The 18949-nt window shown below is 49.4% G+C and overlaps 1 protein-coding gene across 2 annotated transcripts in view; it reads right to left on the bottom strand.

Moving 5' to 3' along the window:
• The window catches only part of EDAR (ectodysplasin A receptor), a 101068-nt gene extending 82914 nt beyond the window's left edge, over nt 1–18154 (bottom strand). For both annotated transcript variants that reach the window (XM_011961461.1, XM_011961462.1), the window contains exon 1: nt 17854–18154. The gene's annotated coding sequence lies outside the window, so the exon portion shown is untranslated. The remainder of the gene's footprint in view (nt 1–17853) is intronic.
• Nucleotides 18155–18949: the final 795 nt, after the last annotated feature.

Genomic DNA, 18949 nt, shown 5'->3' with positions numbered 1-18949 from the left:
GAGCTTGCAGTGAGCCAAGATTGCGCCACTGAACTCCAGCCTGGGCAACAGAGCGAGACTATGTCTCAAAAGAAAAAACAAAAAAAACAAAAAAAAATAACAAAAAAAAACAAAACAAAAACCCCAAAATATTAATAACAATGCAAGGCAATGTGTGATGAAGAATTAACTTGTGCAGGGCTCCAAAAAGGGGCAAAAGAATCACTGAGTTAGAGAACGCTTCAAGGAGAATCCAGAGTTCAATCTGGGTCATAAGAACACACAACTCAGATGTCTTTAAACATTTCTTTAAACACAGTTAAAAGTGGGGAAATTGCTAATGGAGGGGCTTGCCGGCCCAGCACAGGCTTTGGTGACGTCTGAGCCTTGGCTATGTGGGTGACGTGATGAGTCTGGCTCAGAAGACACTTTCCCCTGTGAAAATGACAGATAGGTAGTGGGACCTCATCCTGCAGAATGTTGCTGCTTGAACTTTGCACTGAGAAGGGAGCATCGCCTGGGAGCCCCTCAGAGCTGGAAAATCTCAGGTCCTACCTGAGGCCCAGTGGGTCAGAATCTGCCTTTTTAACAGAACCCCAGGTGATACGCATTTGAGTTAAGAAGCTTCTTTAGGACACCAGGAGACATGAGATGTTTGGAGTCAGTGACAGGATGCAGGAAATATTTCAGGACTATTAATCTACAAATGGTGTGTAAAGGTTAGTGCGAAGAGAACCTGGGAGCCCAGAGTTCACCTAGGAGCCTGTTTCAGAGGCTGAGATATGAAGTGAGGAGGATCCTCACATCGCCTTGGTAATATGGAGGCACGGGGAGGGCAGGACACCGAGTAGAGATGGTCTGGGAGCTGGAGCCCCTGGACGGTGCCCAGGGAGCCTGGCTGGGCAGGGAGGTGGACGGGAGTGCAGGCAGGCCACACAGCACTGGGCCCAGGGAGAGAGAATAACCAGGGTGGGGCAGGGGACCAAGGCCCAAGATTCTGCGAATACTTCACTTCCTTCCTGCTCAGGGGATAGGAAGAGGGCCCAGTGGGGTAGACAGAAAAACCATAAGGTAGAAAGAATAAAAGCTAGGACGATGGTTACTTGCAGGTTTTTTTTTTTTTTTTTTTTTTTTTTTTGAGACGGAGTCTCGCTCTGTCGCCCAGGCTGGAGTGCAGTGGCCAGATCTCAGCTCACTGCAAGCTCCACCTCCCGGGTTTACGTCATTCTCCTGCCTCAGCCTCGGAGTAGCTGGGACTACAGGCAGCCACCACCTCGCCCGGCTAGTTTTTTGTATTTTTAGTAGAGACGGGGTTTCACCGTGTTAGCCAGGATGGTCTCGATCTTCTGACTTCGTGATCCGCCCGTCTCGGCCTCACTTGCAGGTTTTTAAAAGATATTTTACCAGAATTTCCATAAGCCTAGAATTTCACTCCATGAAGATAAGTTCAGAAAACACACTTAAATTTGTTCATGGCGCCAATAAAAGCAGGCTCACTAAACAGATGTTTAACCTGGAGAATAGCCTACATGACTGAACAAATACAAGTGATACATTTGCTAATTCTTTTCTTTCTCTGTGGAAATAACTACTGTTCAGCAAAACAACCTAACTCGTGGAAGACTTCCAAAGATCACAGAGGATCTGGATTGATGCTGCGTCCTGCTGTGGAGATGAGGGGACAGGGGATGATGCTGGTGGTGGGGAAATCATAGGGCCCGACGGGACCGGTCTCACTGGGGGGATTCTTCACCCCCTCCAACTCAGTCCTGGTGCCTGGGCCACATCCCAGGCAGGCGGTCGGGCCCTGATGGTGCTGGCTACATGTTTTCTGTCTCCAACTGAATTCCTTGTTCCGTGAGGGTGGGAATCATCTTTATATTTCTGTGCCTTTCTTCCAGCATCTAGGAACTTGGCTCTTCAAAGAGTGGTCCCTGGGATGCACTGCATTACGCAGGAGCTTGATAGAAATGCCAAATTTCAGGCCACACCCGAGACCTCCGGTATTAAAATCTGCATTGTAACAAGACCCCCAGGTGATTTGTGTGCACATGGTATTTTCAGGTTATGACTCCAGAAGGAGGACTCTCAACCCTGCCCACACACTAGCATCACCAGGGGAGACTTAAAACCAGGCATCAGTCTTTTTGAAACTCCCCAGGCATTCTAGCAGAGAGCTGAGTAAATGTTTGGTAAATAAATGCCCAGAATGAATGAAGGTGTGAGGGTGTGAGGGCTAAGAGGAAGAGTATTAGAGATAGGATCAGCTCTCTTGTTTTATGGAAGAAGAAACTGAGGCCCAGAGATTTCGAGCGATTTGCCTAAGGTTACACAGAAGTTAAAGAGGAGTTGGCATTAGAAGTCAGGTGTTGTGGTTTATAACACGAACACAAACTCTTTGATACCACCTTCAAAAGGTGGAGCCTAATTCCTCTCCCTGTGAGAACGGGCTGGATTTTAGTGACTCATTTCTAGTCAACAGAAAAAAGGGTGGAAGGGACAGTGCAATTACAGAGACCAGGTCACCAAAGGCACTGAGCTTCCTGCTCTGCCCTGGCTGCTGCTCAGTCACTTAGGGGCAACATAGGAGCAGCCATGGGGAGCTCCTGTGGCAGGGAGCTGAGGCCTCCTGCCCACAGCCACTTGCGAGGCCTCCGGATGTGGGTCCTCCAGTCTGGCCTGGCCTGCAGATGTTGTAGCCCAGCTGACTGCAGCCTCAGGAGGGACCCTGAGCCAGAACCACCCAGCGGAGCCGCTCCCTGATTCCTGACCCTCAGAAGCTGTGAAACGGTCACGTTTGTTGTTTTAAGCAGCTACATTTTGGGGTCATTTATTACACAGCACAGATGACTAATACGCCTTCCAGTCCTTTGCTGTTTCAGCCACACCCCTGTAAGAGACCAGCTTCTGTTCCACAGAACTTCAATAGCCATGCCGGCCCAGTTCTCAACAAGCTTAGGATTGAATACAGACAATGATGACCAAATCGAAACAGGGGCAGGGCACTGCATGGTGTGGTCTCCACTCTTTCCTCCCAGGCCCTGGAGCACCTGCCCAACCCTCCTGGCTGGCTTTTGTGCCAACGTGCCAGCCACTGCCCTTTCCAATCCTGCCTACTGTGGGAGTGCCGGGGCAGGGCCAAGTCAGGCTGCAACGGGCTGAGGCAGCCTAGGAAAAAAGAGACTGTAGGTGACCTGGATTCGGAAGCTGGTGACTTGCCCTGCACACCAAGTGTTGGTAAAACCAGCATCTGCACAAGGGTGACGGGTGTCTTCCCCACTCTGCTTGCCTTGTAGCTATGGCTGTGATTGGAGAACTTGATGGGATCATTTGAAAAATAAACAAACAGCCCTCATCTGATTTGTCAGTCACAAAGCAATGGCTCACAGCCCAGGAAGATGCTGAGACTCAGAAGGGGGTGAGAACCAGGGGGCCTCTAGCAGGGGCGTTTACTCTTCCTCCAACCTCCCCAATCTTGGCTTGCTGGATTCTCCTCTTTGCCTTCTTGACCTTTCTTCTAGAGCTCTCGGAGCTGGATTTGCCCAGAACAAGGCAATCTGTGCTCCAAGTCCAAAGAATTTCCTAGGAAGAGGTCTCAGCAGGTGTTTATTTTTAAATTTATTTTAATTTATTTTTATTTTTATTTTTATTTTTTTTTTGGAGATGGAGTTTTGCTCGTCACCCAGGCTGGAGTGCAGTGGCGAGATTTCAGCTCACTGTAACCTCTGCCTCCCAGGTTCAAGCAATTCTCATGCCTCAGCCTCCCAAGTAGCTGGGATTATTGGTGCCCACCACCACACCCCACTAATTTTTTGTGTTTTTAGTAGAGACGGGGTTTCACCATGTTGGCCAGCTGGTCTCGAACTCCTGACAGGCAGAACAGGCAGAACACCTGTCTTAGCTTCCAGAAGTGCTGGGATTACAGGCGTGAGCCACTGTACCTGGCCTCAGCAAGTGTGTATAATGCCACTTCCCTGCATTTTGTGAGACAGACCATTAGAAGCTGACTCAGCGGGCTGGCTAGGGCAGGAGGGCGGTGCTGAGAGAGTGTCTGCCATCAGTCCCTGAGATCTGGGAGCTCTGGGCTCAGTGCAGTGCTGGCTACCTCCCGCCTTCATTTCTCCTGCTTCCCAGTGCTTTCCGGCACCTGAGGATGCCATGGGCCTGAACCCTGGCAGAATCCTTCGTGACTGCCATGGACACTTCCAGCCTGTGAGTGTGGCTCCTGGAACCCTCAATGACTTCTTCCCTCACCTGCCAGGGTGCTGGCTGCCCCCGGAAGAACAGAAGGAGAAATGCACTTTCCAGGATCCTGTGTCTGAGAACCATGCCACACATGGTGACCACTGCCTGTTCCCACCTCCACAGCGACTATAAAACCTGGAAATTTTTTGGTTGGAGCCACAAGCTTGGCTTCCATCTCACAATAAAGAAAACATCAGAGTTCTCAAAGGCCCTTCAACTTTTGGATGCCCCACTGGCTCTTGGTTTTATGTAAATAACAACTTTTCTTGTAAATAATAACTCATCTTGAAGATGAGGCTCACAGGGTTTTCAGCACAAGGCTCTTACCCATTTTAAACTAACTGTGGAGCTGTAAGCATCATCTTTGTTCACAAAAGGCTCAACATTCCGCTTCCAGGAGAGTAAGACCATCCTGTCCATCCATTCTACAAATAGAAATAAGAAGAAAAATAGAAATGCCACATATTGACGGTATATTTTGTGTTAGACACTATGGTACCCTGTTTATGAACATTATCTTAATGATTTACACCATGAAAAGTAGACATGGGCATGGTGGCTCATGCCTGTAATCCCAGCATTTTGGGAGGCCGAGGGGAGTGGATCACGAGGTCAGGAGTTGGAGACCAGCCTGACCAACATGGTGAAACCCCATCTCTACTAAAAATACAAAAATTAGCACGCCTGTAATCCCAGCTACTCAGGAGGCTGAGGCAGGAGAACTGCTTGAACCCGGGAGGCAAAGGTTTCAGTGAGCCGAGGTCGCGCCACTGCACCTCCAGCCTGGGTGGCAGAGCGAGACTCTGTCTCAAAAAAAAAAAAAAAAAGAAAAGAAAAGAAAAAAGAAAAACAAAAGAAAAGTTGCAAATACATACAGAGTGTTCCCTGGGATCCTACACCAGTTTTCCTTTTAGGATCTTACATGATGCGATACAGTGGTCATCCCTGATGAACAAATACTGGTGCATTATTGTTAACTGAAGTTCATACATCTTCAGATGTCCTTAGCTTTCTCCTAATGTTCTTTTTCTGTTCCAGGATCCCATCCAGCATCCCACTTTACATTTAGTTATCATACCTCCTTAGGCTCTTCTTGGCTAACAAGACAATTTCTGACTTGCCTTGTTTTTGATGACTCAGAAGTTTTGAGGAGCACTACCCAGGTGTTTTGTAGAATCCTCCTCAATTGAGAGTTGTCAGATGTTTTTCCCCAGTGACAGACTGGGGCTATGGGTTTAGGAGGAAGACCACAGAGGCAATGTGCCATTCTCATCACGTGAACGGTTCATGCTACCAACATGGCTCAGGATTGCTAATGCTGGCCTTGATCACTGGGATGAGGCAGTGACTGGCAGGATTCCCCACTGTGAAGTGACTCCTTCCGGTGCTCCTTGGAAGGAAGTCTCCAGGTGGAGCACACACTTAAGGGAGGGAGTTATCTGCTCCACCTCCTCAGGGGCACAGCATCTACAAGAATTACCTGGAGTTCCTCTGTACAGGAGACCTACCTCTTCTCTGTTATGTATTTGTCCATCCGTCCATCATTTATTTTCAGTGTGAACATGTAGGTATTCATTTTAAACTCCGGGTTATAATCCAATATTACATTATTTATTTTGCTGTTCAGATTGTCCCAGCTTCGGTGACTGGGAGCTCTTTTAATTGGTTTGCGTGTCCCTTAGACATGCTCCCATTTTTTTTTTCTTTTTCTTCTTTTTCTTTTCTTAGGACCTCTTCACTTTCTGGCACTACAAGGTGCTCCAGGCTTCTCTTGTAATTTCCCTGCCCCAGTTCTGGAGTCAGCCGCTTCTCCAAGGAGCCCTGGTTCTTTTCACTGGAGATTGGCATTAGAATCCCAGATCTGGGTGCACAGAGAGGACTGACAAATGCTAAGATGAAAAGGTGTCTGAGGGTGCACTAAATCTAAAACTATCCAAATACCTCTGACTTCCCAGTTTGGAAAGAACAAGCTCCCATTTAGAAAGACACCTATGCTGTGATCAGGACTCCAATAAGGAGGCGCTGATGATTCTGGTGGCCCCCACTAGCCTGGGCCTGGATTTTCTTAGATGGGTAAGGCTAAAGGGTGCCAACGTGCCCTGCACCCCTGGCCAGGAGGAGTGACCACCCTGCCACGGCCCAACAGCACTGCCCATGCCGCCCAGAGATGTGGTGGCTTCTCAGCTCTGCTCCTGAGGAGCTCACCCTTTCTTTTTTTCTTTTTTTTTTTTTTTCGATGGAGTCTTGCTCTATTGCCCAGGCTGGAGTGCAGTGGCACAATGTCGGCTCACTACAGGCTCTGCTTCCCGGGTTCACGCCATTTCTTGCCTCAGTCTCCCGAGCAGCTGGGACTACAGGAGCCCACCACCATGCTCGGCTTATTTTTTGTATTTTTAGTAGAGACGGGGTTTCACCGTGTTAGCCAGGATGGTCTCGATCTCCTGACCTCGTGATCTGCCCACCTCAGCCTCCCAAATTGCTGGGATTACAGGCGTGAGCCACTGTGCCTGGCCGGGAGCTCACCCTTTCTAAGTGTTCCTGAACTGGAAGACTGTTCCTGGGTGTGAGGAGGGACTGGGGCATCTGGACGTCCTCCCTCCTGGGACCCGGCTCTCACTAGGAGTCACTATTGTTTCAAATGCTGACAAAGCCCTGGAGATTCCCCAGTGAACAGAAGGCCTCAGAGCTGAGGGTGGAAAGAGGACTTGGTGTCTGAAGGACCCACAGAGACCTCAGTTCAGCTCCTGCTGAGTGCCGCACCCTCTTTTCTTGTTCTACTTCTGGTTCACACACTTTTGAAGACTTCATCAACCACAAGACATCATACTAAATGACACAGTAAAGAAAGACGGCCATTTGCTTTTTCTCTTATCTACAGGCAGGATCTATGGCCTCTGTGGATGTAGATGAAACTCCTCAGGGAGCTTCTATTCTCGTAGAGGAACTCCAGCCACCTTCATCCATAGAACAGGGCTGCGGTTCAAAGTCGTTCTTCCTTCTCCCAACAAATGACACTGACATAGGGAAAAGCCCAGGGTAGGAAGACCAGCAAACGGCCCCAGAGGGCAAGGCTACACAGGTCCTGCTTCTGTAATGCCAAGTACAGGGCCTGCTGAGCTATGGCCTTCACTGGGAATGGTCTATGGAGCAGAAAAGGATCCAGGCAGGGCGTCGAAGTGTTTTAAGGGGTAAATACACCATCCATGTCTAGAACATCTGATTACATCTCTGTGGTTCCCAATAATCACCGTTGTATTAGGTGGCCAGGTCTCCTATTAAGTACAAAAAGCTCATTAAAAAAACAAAAACATCAAACTTGGTCGACTCTGCGTGTCTTTGCTAATCTGTGGGTTTGTCATATTTGGTAGACGCCTCAAGAGTTTCACAATGTATTTCTAGAGGGTAGAGCTCCGAGGGAGCCACGGGCTTAGGGAACACGCAGATCCTCCCAAGGAGGCTGAGGTTCAGAGCACCGAGGAAAGGCTTTTTTTTTTTCTTGTTTAACAGTGATTTTTAATAAGTAATTTATTTTAACTATTCCTATTAAAATATTAGAGCGACCTAGTTCGAACCTGAGAGGCAGTGAAGTTCGGTCAGAGGAAATGCGTTCTGTAGTGGGGCAAAACACCAGCAGACAACGCCCAACCCCGTGTGGGCTTCGGTATGAAGACCGTCTATCGGTAAGATGAAGAAAAGACGGGAAAATCCGTTCTGAAAGCAGGAGAGCACCAATGAAGTTGTTAGCACAGCTGCAAATCTGGTTAAATTAAACCCAACAGGCAAATAATCCACATACAGAGCAGAGGGAAGCAGATAATGTAAACTCCAACGAAGACCATTTGAAAGCTTTCCAAAAGGAAACCATTAACCCAGGAGAGTTCTCAGCAGGGGCAGGAGGGGGCGTGGTGTGTGAAGTACAGACATTCCATTTCCAATGAGGCATTGACTCAATAAGCAGAGAGGTGCCAGCTTCAAAAACGTTCAGTGCTGTGGAAAATGAGATTCACCGAAAACTCAGAAATGTGGAACCATCTGAGGATGCCAAGGCTGCCCCTCCCTCTCACTGTGTTTTTCCATCCACCACCCCAGTACCTGACCCTCACCTAAGGAACAGATCTTTCTCACTGTTGGGTAAAAGGCGAATCTGCACCTTAGAGCCCAGACATGCAGAATCAAAGGTGTCATCTGGTCGGGGAAGTTTAGAGTCACATTTGCCTCTTCCATTTGGTGAACCTCACTCCCTCCAACACTCTTGTTTGCAGGGGCTGACCCTGGGCTGGGCTGCCTTCTGCCCCACCACTTCCCCCAGCCTGGTCCAATCCCCATCCCAAGATTTGGTGGCGCGCTCTCTCTCTCTCTCACAGACACACACACACACACACACACACACACACACACACACACACACACACACGTATGGCATACCCCAGCAGCTGAAGGAGGGGTTGGAGAAAGCAAGCTAGTAAGCTAGGGGCATGTCAGGTGGCGGTTGGGGGCCTGGAGACCCTGAGCCAGGCTGCCGAGGTGCAGGGCTGTGGAGAAGAGAAGTCCCTCCTGCCTCCCTACCCAGGGTCAGATTAATCATGAAGGATGCAGACAGCAGGAACTGCAGAGGAGAGGAGGGCTTGAGCAGGTCCAGGCAGCTGTAGCCAACAGAGGAGGAGCCACCAAGGCACATGCCACCAGCCAAATGGGTCCCTTGAATAGAGTTTCTTCACTTTGGCCATCTGACATGACATGCTTCCCTCTAGGCCCTGACAACCAGCTTGGCTCTGACAGGCAACACATGGGTGGGGGAACACCTGGCATCACAGCTGGGGGGTGGGAAGCAGGGTGCTGTGGCTCTATTGCGCCGGCTGAGATGAGGCAGGCACGTGACTCTCCTGGCCTCTGCTTCTTTACTTGAAAATCAGTGTGATGCACTCACCTCCCAAGCCTGCTGTATCAGTGATCATGGGCACACTCACACTTCACAGACCGGCCATCGTCAAGTTCAACTGGATGCCGTGGGGCGGTGGGGGGGGGGGGGGGGGGCGCGGGCAGGCAAGTCACTTACCACTTCCTCTGCTCTCAACCTGATACTGTACTATTTTAAGGCCTCCTGGTTGTTCTTTAACCCCAGCTCATTGCATTCTCTTCCCTATTTGCTTCACTGATTCCGGATAGTTCTGCAGTGAGAGAATCCCAGGGAGGCCCATGTGAGTCACATCCTGAAACCTCTGCGAAGGTGAGGAGAGCAAAAGCCCCCTTGGGAGACTCTGGAGAGCAAGGAGGAAACTGCCGCTCCCGCTCTGGTGGGCATGTCCTGCCCCTCACCTCAGCAGCAAGTCGTGATGTGAAACTAATGCTTATTACTCACCAAGTTCTAGGTTCAAATATATATATATATATATATATATTATATATATTTTATCTATATATATAATAGACCTGAAGGGAATGGGCAAGACACACAGACATCTTGGGCCAGTGTGTTTTAGGCAGAGGGAACAAATGCAGCAGCCCTGAGCTTGAATAAGTGTGGTCAGAGTGGGGTCAGGGTGTCACTGCTGGGGAGGTGGCCAACCTGGCACCATACTCCATGGGGGCTGGCAGAGCCTGCTCTGTCCCCACACCAACCCCTGTGTAGCTGCCCCTTAACTGCAGGGTCCAGATGGCGTTTTGAAACCTGGCCAAATTGATAGATTGCTCCAAGAAGAGACAGGGACCTCTGATGGACTAGACCATGGGGAATGATTGCCAGGAAGAGGCTGAGGTGACCCGTTAAACTCAGCCCGTGAGTGCATATGGAGTGTGGGAGAGTCTTCCAGCATGCCCATGCCCCGTTCTAAGCACTCTGCCTGCCTTGGCTCTTGGAAATCCACACAATATTCCCATGAGGCAAGTGTGTGACCTTCCCTCGGGGAATTGAAGTGACAGAGTTACCCAGCAATGATGATCTGAAGTTCCACCACTAGCACCGGAAGGGGCTGACTCTGGGACTGTGTCCACCTGAGGCTGGGCTCCTCCCCACCCTGCCGCCAGCATTCTTTCCAGAGCCCCACCCGCCCCAGGTGGCTAGCCCATGCCAGTCCAACCTCACCAGGACCAGTCCAACCCGACTTCAGGGAAGAAGAAAGGCTCCTGAGGTTGAAGTTGTCTGGCGCGTCTTAGGTCTGGTGCGACTGCTATTGTGAGAAGAATGGCTGGCCAGGTCTGCTCTTGGCCTTGGGGATAGAAAGAGAAGCTTCCATTTTCCACTCTAGTTCCCAGCATCCTGCAGCCCAAACAATACCTGTCCAGGACCTGGGGCCAGCCAGCAGGGCTGTCTGCTGAGGTGTCTCTGGGGAGCTCAGCCATGTTTAGCCTTTTACACATATGTCTATACCTAGACCCCTGCCCGATATATACTGTCCCTGCACCTGAGATAGTTATGATACAAGGTTAGACTTCAAGCTAATTTGAAACAGCCCACATCATCCCAGCTCTCATTTCTGAATGAGCCTGTGGAAACGACAGCAAGGCGAAGTCCATGAACTTATCAGGAGGGAGGTCTCAGGCAAGCCACCTCACCTCTCCAAGCCTTACTCTGCACATGTGTGAAGCAGTGATGACTGTCTCTATTTCACAGGACTGCTGTGCAGATTAAGACGGAAATGCTAAGAAAGTAACAAATGCCCAATAAAATATGGGTTTCTTCAACATTTATTGAATACCTACTGTGTGCAGCCACTGTGCTAGGTGCCAGAGAATGAACAGATGATGCTCCGCAGAGAATGAACAGAGGGCACAGTCAGTGCCATGGCGGGGACAGACGTTTAACAGCTCAGTCACAGTGCAGTGCAATTTGGCTATCTCTCCTATTTCCTCCTTTCAATGCTTTAGGCCATGAGAATAGGGGCCAGGTCTTCTATTTCTATTAGATCTTCTCACAAAGCCTTCAGTAAGATCTAGAGCCCATTGTCTTATGGCAAATGCAGTGTCCTCTCTATGCTCCAGTGTAAACAGGAAAGCAGCCACCTCAAACCCCATCCAGCCCACATTGGAAGAGCTGTTTACAGAGATGAACCCATGGAGGTGGGTGGAAGCCTCAGACCCTCCCCAGTGGGAGGCTATCCCACCACCAAAGGCCTGCATCTCCAGAGGCTCCTGCTTTAACTGATGCTGCGGGAGGCATGCAGCCAGTCCTTTGAGAACTAGGGACATTGGCGTTTGCCAGTGTCTCAGTTCTGTTTATTCTGTAAACATAAGGAGGAGCTCAACATTCTGTTGTACTTCATTTTGCAATCTTCACAAAATAAATATTTGCCTTCAAAAGCAACAACTGTGATAATCATCAGGATAATATTCTCCAGTGCCATTTCCCTCGCACACGCCAGGCACCGAAGGCAAGTCAGAGTGCTGTGTGTGGTCTGTTTGGATAATAATTTTCATCTGGAAACCTCAAGTTGGAAACCAACTGGCAGTAATTCTAGAGAAAGTTTTGTCTCCTGGTTTTAAGAGTTGACTCAAAACCGAGTGTCCTGAGTCACCTAAGTCTCCTTGTTTTGGTTACCTCTGCCCATAAAATGAGAAGCAAAATTGCTTAGTGAGTGCTGGCGGGAAACTTGGACATTGGCAGGGATCACAGTTGCCACAGAACAAGGACTGGCCACCCAGACAGGCCAGGTGCTTGCTGCATGTGCAGGGATGGTCTCTCTCTCTCCAAATCTCTCTAAGAATGAGCTAAAATTCAAAGAGTTCTGCTGAATGTAAATGATACTTATTAGAGATTTTATTGCCCATAAAGAAACCCATCAACAGAAAACCACACTCTGCAAATCTACCGATGCAGGATTAGTTTGTGCTGCTTACAGATCCCACTCTGAACTCAGCTGTCAGTGCCCTCCCTCGGCCACACTTCTTGGAGATACAGGCTTTCTGCAGGGGATGCTGCATGTCAACAAACACATCCCCAAAGTGTATACTCTGATTTATCTTCTTCATTATGGACAGGAGGCTTTAGGAACAGCCATTCTGAGTCTTTATTAAGGACTAAATCTTAAAGAAAATGAACCTTGAGACTCCTCTAAAGTACCTTTTAGGGATGCTCAGTGCATTGCCGTACTTTTAAGGATTAGGATTTTTCTGGGCCAGAGGTAATGTTTATTATGCACGGATACAGAGCCTCAATCCAAACAGTAAACCATAAAACCACATCTAACTGGGTAAATAAAATCAACCAACTTAATAGACATCTGCATCCCACTGGAGCATTCCCCGTGGACTTGCACTTTCCTGTATTCATCAGACCCCAACCAGACATCAGGTCAACAATCCTGCTCTTCCAGCTCCTCCCTCATGATCCATCTGTCTGCCTTGACTGCCCTGGACTCCCCAGAGACAGGTATCTTCCTCCAGGCTGACTTCCCTCCTAATTGACCTCCATCCTCCAGTTACGAGGAAGGAAATCAAACTTTCCAGGTGCTGGTGGCTCTGTGTGGGACAGGGCAGGGAAGCCAGCTTCTCCCCAACTCCAAAGGCTGTATGGAGTCAACAGGAACAGCTCTGGCATGCTGGCCCAGGGCATCAGTGATCTCCGAACCCATTCCCCAACAGTTTTGCCAACTGAGCTGTCAGGGAGCCACTGTGTCCCTACTCCATCACTCCATCTCACATCTGATGCTGGAAGGTGTCCCTCTCTTCAAGTGAGGCGGAAGCGAGTGCAGCTGGCCAGTGGCTCTGCCACTGTGGGAGTGTCCCAGCAGGGCTGCAAGGAGGGCGACGGCGATGTCTGTTGCTGAGTGTTCTTTCTCTGCACAACTTATTGAGTCTTGATAATCTACTTTCAGATTTTTGGAAGTGTAATCATGTGTTTCAAATTAGGGTCTTTATAATTTTTCTCACAATGGATCCCTTTGGCACATGTTAATGGCCAAGGGAGCAGGTGTTGGTGGAAATGGATCATTCCTCTCCTGCCAGCCCTCCGGCTGCCTGCCCTTCCTGCCCTGCACCCCAGCCAAGCCAGCTCTCTCAGGAAGAGGCTACTTGGAGACCGAGCTCCTTAGGAGCTGATGCTCAGAATATGGCGACCAGCGTGGTATGGGATGGGGTGGTGTGGGCACTGACTGTTCCAGAACGACACAGGGCATGAGCCACCATAGCTGAACTTCCGCCCTGACTTGACTTCTATTTGCCTTTCTGTCACACCCAATGAGAGCCCAGCCCCCTTGCCATGGCTCGCTCAGGCTCCTGGTTCTCCTCTCCTCCTGTTCAACCCTCCTTCCCCTCTGCTCTGGCAGCACGGCCTTCCTGCTGGTGCAGGGACATCTCCAGCTCACCCCATCCCAGGCCCTCCTTTCTTGCGGGTGTCCTGGTTCACTCCCTCATTTCATCTGGGTCTTTACTCAACTATTTCATTTCCCAAGAGGCCCCCACTACTACCCCAGGCACCTTCTTTCTGCCTGTCCTGCTGGTTTGTTTTTTTTTTTCATGGCGCTGGATTTATGCATTATGGCTTCTCTCCTTGCAGCAGAATCTAAGTTCTGTGAGTGCAGGGATGTTCTCTCTCCTCACCCATGGGACCACTGTGTCACTCACTACATCCCAGCATGGTGCCTGGCATGTAGCAGATGCCCATAAAATATTTGGTGAATGAATGAATGTGTGCTAAAACCAACTTGAAATCCTGCCTGCTTCCTCCTGTGCATGCAGGATTCCGCGCAAACATGGGATTGGAAATATGGCAAATGGAAGTTTTAAGAGAATGATTTGGTAACGATCTGAGAGTCATCAAAACAGTGCATGCCCTCTCATTTTTTGCTTGCAGTCTGGTTTTGCAGTGCTTTCTCTCAGGATTAAGGTATTGTTGGCAGAATCAACTCTTTTTTTATTTTCAGGAGATGAATACTGTATCGTATTTCAGTATTTGGGCTCACTTTTTAGTTGCCTATATCTAGCCATTGAATGGTATCAGTTAACAATATCAGCCTCAAGCCCACTGCTAAGCTTGGCTTCTGCACTGCACTGCGGGTCTCAGGGCTGTTAGTAATAGTAATGTGACTGTGGCTGTTATTGCCCTCATTGCTGATTTCATCTGACTCACAAGCGAAGGCGCGCCTTCCTCCTATGTTTGGAGCAGTAGGTCTGAATTACCGTGAAGTGAGTGAAGCTGGCATGAGCTCGCAGGGTGGTGCAGCGAGGGCTACCACCACAGGTGCATCTTCCTCTGTGGGGCTCCTTATGGCCCACCTGTTTTCCATAGTCCTCTGTTTTGTCGGAAATGGAAAACAAAGGCCTCCTGGTTGATTGCATGTGTACGTAGATGTATAATGTGGTGGGCATTTCCAGAGTATGCCTGGGCAAGAGGATCTGGGCAAGGGGGCAGGGCCTCCAGCTTCACCCGCATGTGTCTGCTCCTTCCTGGGGGCCAAACAGTGTGTTTGCCACCCTTGGGCACGCAGCATTTGAGAAATAACAGGGGTCTCTGTCCCCAGAGAGGGTACCTTTGCTAACTAGGATTTGTTTGCTTATTGACTTAGGGGATGCTGATGTTCGAGCAGCCCCCTTGTCCCTAACTGTGTCATTGGAACAATTGGTGACCTTTCTCTTAACAAGAAGGATGAAGAAGCCCGTTCATTCATTCATTGGACATATTTTCATGGAACGCATGATGTGCTGGGGGTGTGCTATCACTGAAGACACTTCAGGTTGCAGGATCCCTTAATACACGACCTAACGAATGGCTGACTCGTGCCAAGAACCAGGGCAAAGCTTTTTCCATAGCTTTGACTGTACAGTGTTAGTTATCCTTGGGTAATGCTTTGTGACACTCTAAGGACAATGATGAAAAATTAAATATGGTCAAGCTCATTTGTCTCAGGGGCCAATGGGCTGTTGGGATGCCCGAGCCCCAAATGCCATTTTGAATTATTTTTTAGTTACTAGACTACCTTCGACTGAACCACCTACAATGGCCTATATTCGACAGTTTTTTCACTATATAAAAACTGCAAACACTCTAACTTTTATCAGGAGGGTTCACAAAGAACAAAACTGAGAGTGTTTCCTCTTGATCCCTCGCCGCTGAGGACAGGATATGAGTGTGTCTGGGGCTGACACGACCCTGGGAAACTAAGATACAGGAAATTAGGTGTTGCTCACTCCACTCTTATTTTTATAATCCCTGGTGGCCCCCATCTCCTTGTGGGGGAAAATGTGGCAGTGTTGGTGGCAGAGGACACAAATTCTAGTCTCAGCCCCTCCAGTTACCAGTGACAGGCTCCGCACAAGGCCTGGGCATTCTAAGTGCTAATCTAGACCAGTTCTTGGTGTTCCCATAATCATTATGAGCTGTGTGACTTTGGGCAAGTCAGTGAACCTCTCTGAGCCTCAATTTCCTTATTGGGAAAATAGAGAAGACATTCATGAAAACGCTTTGTAAAGTGCTAGAGAAGTGTTCAGCAGAGGTTAAATGACCAGCCATCAGCTTATGTTTCCTTGCTTTAGTTTTTAGGAAATTCCTCCCTGTAATATATGAATTCAGTAAGGACAGAATCATAGGGATTGAGATGGAGGCAGCATGCTCACAGGCAGGGTTGGCTGGGGCTTTTGTCTCCTAATTGATCTAATGTGCTAAGTGGGCTTAATGTAAGTTAATTAATGATACTATTGGTGGGTGGAATACCTAGGCAGAGCCACAAACAGCATCAAAGAAATGAGCAGGCAGGTGTCATCCAGGATAATTGAGGCATGCAGGCAGCCACTAGGCAGGCTAGGAGGAGGGTGAGGGGAAACTGAGCCCAGCTGAGGGGTTGAGCCACTTGAGCAGCAAGGCTGTCTGCCAAACGCCATCCTGTTTACAGCTCCTGTATTTGAATTTCAGATTTGCTTGAGTCTTTGAAGCTGGGTTCCTGGGCATTTCCTTGAGAATAAATTCTATTCTTTGGAAACCACAGAACGCACTCACCTGGACCCAGAAAGGAGCGTCAAGTAACCCAGCTTCCGTCTGTGGGCCTGTGAGACCTGAGGAACTTTGACGAAGAGGCTCCCTATTTAACAGAGGCAAGTCGGTTTTGTGGTCCGTGCGATGGGGTAAGACCAGGTCTGTCTGCACTCCCGAGCAATGCTGGGCTGCCGCCCAATGGCAGGCACTGGGCTAGGCATTGAGGGTACCATGATGCCTGAGAAACAAAGATGAGCCCCTGACACTTCTGAACTTCACAAATGTGTATCCCCAACAAAACGAAAGTCCAGCTCACAAAAGCAAGAAACCAGGTAGTGGCCAGGGAGTGAAAATCAAGCATTTCAGGGAAATTGTATTTACTTTTTCCTCTCAAAGACCGGTCCTTCCAAGATTATCCTCCAACTGTGCTGTCACAAATTAATCCTTCCACAGCACAGCCTGGCCCACTTAGGGATGGGGAGGGGTACAGCAGAGACTCCGCCGATCACCACCAGGATTGCCAAACTTTCCCAGCCGTGAAGGGTGCACGTGGACAGTCGTCGGAACAAACGCTTATTTCCCAACCTTGGCCAGAGTCACTCTCTTTTTGGTAGCCTCTGTCAAAATGTATCTTTAAAGGCTTTAAGTGGCTATGACATGGAAATCTCAGCGTATCAAGCCAGGAAAGACACATTCTCTATTTTAGATGCCTGGATCCCTTTTCTCCTTCAGTCTATTATGGCTCTTCACCTCTTTGTGACAGTTTCACTCTTGCTTAGAAAGTGTCTCAAAAATGCCACCTGAGAGCCACAGAGCAGTGGCCTGGGGACCGGGGAAGAGCAAGGTGGTGCTCCTGTCTCTCCGTAAGTCTCCTCATATGCCTGTGCCCCCGACTGTGTGGGACTCCCCACTGACCGGCATCTGCCCTGCTCATAGATTTGAACTGTCCCTCTTGTTGCTGCCCCAGCACAACAAGGGCAGGGAAACCCAGTGGGAACCGCGCCTGCTGTCCTCCCTGCCCAGCCACCTACTTCTCCCTGAGCTGATATCTCAAAGCCTGGCTGCTACCGGAGGCTGGGAATCAGAGCCGGCTCCTGTCTAGGAGCCCAAACAGCCCCATGGTCTGTCAGAGTGTTGAGAGGAACCTCTTGGCTGGAAATGAAAACCTCAATCATCCCAAATAGTTACCCATTCCCCTCCTTCTCTCCCTCTCCCCACCCCTCCACCACCAACACAGAGGCCAGGATATGGGGGGTCTCAGACATGACTGGATACCCCACTTGGAAGGTCTCTTAGGGCACAGCGGGTACGCAGAGTTGGAGGCAGGTACAGAGCCCAGCTAGAGTCCCAGCCGCGCCTGCCTTCCCCAGTGAGCCGGGCACAGGGGCAAACCTGAGAAACATACTTTTCACGCTCCCTGGGGGAACCCGTTGCTTCAGTAGCCCAGATCTTAAAGCCTGTGAAGCGCACACAGAATTCGGCTCCCTAACCAAATGTGCAACCAACAGCAAAATGGGGTTTCTGATGTTTTCCTGAAAACAAAGGAACAATCTCAGGTCTTATAACTGGTAGCGCAGACATACTGCAATCGGTAAAGCTTGTTCAAACGCAACCCAAAAATGACATGCATTTCAAAAATGCACCCAGGCTGTCTCCCAGCCCATGACACCTCCGTCTCGGCCACAGCTGAAGAGTTTAGAAAACCAGAGGAAAGGACCACAGCTTACCCGGCTTCTGTTGTAGGTCAACTTCGGTCCCAGTAGAAGATGGGTCTATGAAGAAAGCCAGGTACATCCAGTTCTGCGTGACAGGCTTCACCGGTGGCCACCCTGGCAGCCCTCTCAGAAGCAGGTACTCTATGTCCTTAGGGGCCAGTAGGGCTGCCTGGGACCTGGCACACCTCTCTGCCACCAGCCCTGCTTCTTTTCCTTTCAATTTAAAGGGCTTCCCGGGAACTCGTCCTTTACTGCTCCCTGTCCTGTCTGCAAGTTTGGAAACGCAGTCCTTGCGGAGGGGCTTTCCCTCATTGCAAACTCACCTGCACCATCTAGAGGTCTCTCCCAGCACTGGAGAGACTGGAGCGGGCACGTTCAGCCCTGCTGCCATAGGTCCCTGGCACACCTGGCTCTCTGGACGTCTGCCCCTTAAGAGATCTGTTGGAACGCATAAAAATCATTGCTTTTTTTTTTTTTTTTTTTGCAGGGGTGGGGGTCTTGCTTCTACCAGAGCCTTTAGGCATGGGAGTGCTAAAAACCTAAACTAGCATTAAAATATCATTAATCAAAGCTTGTTCGTAGAAGGACCCCCCACTGAGATGGCTACAGGCATGGGCGCCATTGCACGGATTCAGCTTCCAACATGTCTGTTCACATTCTCACCCATCCCCCGCACATCCTTCAGGGATTGAGCCACCAGGACTGCTCTTCCTTTCCTCTCCCTGGACACCTCACACCACCAGTGTATACCCATGTAACTTCAGATAACCATACACACCCCCCGTAAACTAGGTAATTACGAAGCCATTTGAAACATAAACATTTTGGAAGGACATACCTTTCAGTATTGGGCAATTGTTTCTCAAAAAGTAAATGATCAGGGGGGAAGAAAAACCAGCCTCAAAATAATGTAATCCTCTTGTCATTTTCTCCCTCATTCACACCTACACAGATAAATACAGGAACAGAGCAGCTCCTCCACGCTAGATTTCTGTGTTCTCCTTTTCCATCTTGTCCCCTCGGTCTTGGAAACCTACAAGGTAACTCACATGTGAGAAAGTAAGAGCTTAAGAAAGAAACAGTCTGGGCACGGTGGCTCACACCTGTA

Source organism: Colobus angolensis, unplaced genomic scaffold, assembly GCF_000951035.1.
Source record: "Colobus angolensis palliatus isolate OR3802 unplaced genomic scaffold, Cang.pa_1.0 Scaffold552, whole genome shotgun sequence".
Lineage (NCBI taxonomy): Eukaryota > Metazoa > Chordata > Mammalia > Primates > Cercopithecidae > Colobus > Colobus angolensis.
Note: the sequence above shows the minus strand (reverse complement) of the source record. Positions and strands in the feature narration are given on the sequence as shown.